This window comes from Arachis ipaensis, chromosome B07 (genome assembly GCF_000816755.2).
Source record: "Arachis ipaensis cultivar K30076 chromosome B07, Araip1.1, whole genome shotgun sequence".
Classification (NCBI taxonomy): domain Eukaryota; kingdom Viridiplantae; phylum Streptophyta; class Magnoliopsida; order Fabales; family Fabaceae; genus Arachis; species Arachis ipaensis.
Genome location: NC_029791.2, coordinates 21,268,774 through 21,273,127, shown reverse-complemented (window position 1 = coordinate 21,273,127; position 4,354 = coordinate 21,268,774).

The window sequence follows — 4,354 nt, the reverse complement described above, 5'->3', positions numbered from 1 at the left end:
TAACATCCTCATTCTCTTCAGAAGAGGAATACTCATCAGAGCTCATGAAGGGCATAAGGAGGTTTAATGGAATCTCTATGGTCTCTAGTTGAGCCTCAGATTCCTTTGGTTCCTCAGAGGAAAGCTCCTTATTGATCACTGGATGTCCCATGAGGTCTCCCTCCTTGGGATTCACGTCCTCCTCTCCTTCTTTGGGTTTGGCCATTTTGGTTATGTCAATGGCCTTACACTCTCCTTTTGGATTCTCTTCTGTATTGCTTGGGAGAGTACTAGGAGGAATTTCAGTGATCCTTTTACTCAGCTAGCCTACTTGTGCTTCCAAATTTCTAATGGAAGACCTTGTTTCATTCATGAAACTGACAGTGGCCTTAGATAGATCAGAGACTAAGTTTGCTAAATTAGAGGTATTTTGTTCAGAATTCTCTGTCTGTTGCTGAGTGGATGATGGGAAAGGCTTGCTATTGCTAAACCTGTTTCTTCCACCATTATTAAAACCTTGTTAGGGCCTTTGATCCTTCCATGAGAGATTTGGATGATTTCTCCATGATGGATTGTAGGTGTTTCCATATGGTTCACCCATGTAATTTAACTCTGCTATTGCAGGGTTCTCAGGATCATAAGCTTCTTCTTCAGAAGATGCCTCTTGAGTACTATTGGATGCAGCTTGCATTCCATTCAGACTCTGAGAAATCATATTGACTTGCTGAGTCAATATTTTGTTCTGAGCCAATATGGCATTCAGAGTATCAATTTCAAGAACTTTCCATGAAACTTGCAGTTCTGCTGCATCAGAGAAACTAGCTGAGGTTTCAGCTCAAAATTGTTTGCTCCAATGATAGGAATGGAGATGCTTCTTCCATGTAAATTGGAATTAGGTGCAGTAAAGTCACCAAGCATCCTCCTTGCATTATTGTTGTTGGGTTCGGCTGCCATCTCCTTTACTTGTTCGAAATTTTCAATAAGGTTGTCTCTGGATTGTTGTAATTTAGCTTCTCTTAGTTTTCTCTCCAGAGTCCTTTCAGGTTCTGGATCAGCTTCAACAAGAATGCCTTTTTCTTTATCCCTGCTCATAAGAAAGAGAAGAGAAAAAGAAAAGAAGAGGAATCCTCTATGTCATAGTAAAAAGGTTCCTTATTGTTAGTAGAAGAAGAGAAGAAGAAAAAATTCGAACACAGATAGAAGAGGGGGTTCGAATTTGGTGAGTGATGTGAGGAAGAGATGTTAGTAGATGAATAAATAAATAGAATAAGATGAGAGAGGGAGAGGATTTTCGAAAATTATTTTTGAAAAAGAGTTAGTGATTTTCGAAAATAGTTTTTAGAAAAAGGTTAGTAATTTTCGAAAATTAAAATAAAAAATTAAAATAATTAGTTAAAATAAAAAAAAGAAGTTTTGAAAAAGGGGGACGATATTTTCGAAAATTAGAGAGAGAGAGAGAGTTAGTTAGGTGGTTTTGAAAAAGATAAGAAACAAATAAAAATTTAGTTAGTTAGTTGAAACAAATTTGAAAATCAATTTTGAAAAGATAAGAAGTTAGGAAGTTAGAAAAGATATTTTGAAATCAAATTTTTGAAAAAGGTAAGATAAGAAGATATTTTTGAAAAGATATGATAGAAATTAGTTTTTGAAAAAGATTTGATTTTGAAAATCACAATTAATGACTTGATTCACAAGAAATCACAAGATATGATTCTAGAACTTAAAGTTTGGATCTTTCTTAACAAGTAAGTAACAAACTTGAAATTTTTGAATCAAAACATTAATTGATGATGTTATTTTCGAAAATTATGATGTAAAATTAAGAAAAAGATTTTTGAAAAAGATTTTTGAAAAATATTTTTGGAATTTTCGAAAATAACTAAGAAAAATGAAAAAGATTTGATTTTTGAAAGAGATTTTGAAAAAAGATAAGATTTTTAAATTGAAAATTTGATTTGATTCATGAAAACAACTAGATTTTAAAATTTTTTGAAAAAGTCAAATCTAATTTTCGAATTTATGAGAGAGAAGAAGGGAAAGATAGTTTTTTTATTTTTGAATTTTTATGATGAGAGAGAAAAACAAGAAAAATGATGCAATGCATGAAAGTTGTGGATCAAAACAATGAATACATGCAAGAATGCTATGAATGTCAAGATGAACACCAAGAACACTATGAATGTCAAGATGAACATCAAGAACTTATTTTTGAAAAATTTTTAATGCAAAGAAAACATGCAAGACACTATGAATGCAAGAATGCATATGAAAAACACCATACAACACAAAACATGAAAACATCAAGATCAAACAAGAAGACTTACCAAGAACAACTTGAAGATCATGAAGAACACTATGAATGCATGAAAATTTTCGAAAAATGCAAAATGAATATGCAATTGACACCAAACTTATAACATGACTCAAGACTCAAACAAGAAACACAAAATATTTTTGATTTTTATGATTTTATGAATTTTTTTTTTGTATTTTTATTTTAAAATTTTCGAAAATCATTTTGAAAAAGAAAAAATAAGGATTCAAAATTTTTAATATGAATTCCAGGAATCTTATGCTCTTTAGACTAAAGCTCCAATCAAAGGGTCAGGCATGGCTTAATAGCCAGCCAAGCTTTAGTATGTAACTCAGACATGACACGCCTAACATGCCCTACAGTCGTGGCTTTACAGCCAGCCAGGCTTCAACAAGCTTTATGAAACACTAGAATTCATTCTTAAAAATTCTGAAGAAAAATATATTCTTGAAAACATTTTTATTTTAAATTTTTTTTTTCGAAAACAAAGGAGAAATTTTTGAAAAGAAAACGAAAAGAAAGTTACCTAATCTGAGCAACAAGATGAACCGTCAGTTGTCCAAACTCGAACAATCCCCGGCAACGGCGCCAAAAACTTGGTGCGCAGAAATTGTGATTACACTTTGATTATGTAAAATTCATTGCTCTTTCTTTCCCTGGCAATGGCACCAAAAACATGATGCCAATACCATGGTTCACAACTTCGCACAACTAACCAGCAAGTGCACTGGGTCGTCCAAGTAATACCTTACGTGAGTAAAGGCGAATCCCACGGAGATTGTTGGTATGAAGCAAGCTATGGTCACCTTGTAAATCTCAGTCAGGCGGATATAAAATAGTAATGGGGTTTCGAAATTAATTAATAAAATAAGGATAGAAATACTTATGTAAATCATTGGTGAGAATTTCAGATAAGCGTGTAGAGATGCTTTCGTTCCTCTGAACCTCTGCTTTCCTGCTGTCTTCATCCAATCAATCTTACTCCTTTCTATGGCTAGCTTTATGTAAGGATGTCACCGGTGCCAATGGCTACTTTCGATCTCTCTCGGAAAAATGGTCCAAATGCTCTGTCACAACACGGCTAATCGTCTGGAGGCATCACCCTTGTCGTTGGTTGCATCCTATTCCTCTATGTGAAAATGGTCCGATGCACTGTCACTGCATGGCTAATCATCTTGGAGGTTCTCGAACATACTGGAATAGGATTTACTATCCTTTTGCGTCTGTCACTACGCCCAGTACTCACGAGTTTTGAGTACGTCACAGTCATTCAATCCCAGAGTCCTACTCGGAATACCACGGACAAGGTTTAGACTTTCCGGACTCTCATGAATGCCGCCATCAATCTAGCTTATACCACGAAGATTCTGATTAAGAGATCTAAGAGATACTCATTCAATCTAATGTAGAACGGAAGTGGTTGTCAGGCACGCGTTCATAGGGAATGATGATGATTGTCACGTTCATCACATTCAGGTTGAAGTGCGGATGAATATCTTAGAAGTGAAATAAGATGAATTGAATAGAAAACAGTAGTACTTTGCATTAATCTTTGAGGAACAGCAGAGCTCCACACCTTAATCTATGGAGTGTAGAAAGTCTACCGTTAAAAATACATAAGTGAAAGGTCCAGGCATGGCCGAATGGCCAGCCCCTCTGATCTAAGAACCAGGCGTCTAAAGATGATTCCAAAGATCCAAAGATGTCTAATACAATAGTAAAAGGTCCTATTTATAATAAACTAGCCACTAGGGTTTACAGAAGTAAGTAATTGATGCATAAATCCACTTCCGGAGCCCACTTGGTGTGTGCTTGGGCTGAGCTTGAATGTTACACGTGCAGAGGCTCTTTCTGGAGTTGAACGCCCACTTTTGTGCCATTTTGGGCGTTGAACTCCACTTTGCAACTTGTTTCTGGCGCTGGACGCCAAAATTGGGCAGAGAGCTGGCGTTGAACGCCAATTTGTGTCATCTAAACTTGGGCAAAATATGGACTATTATATATTGCTGGAAAGCCCTGGATGTCTACTTTCCAACGCAATTGGAAGCACGCCATTTTGAG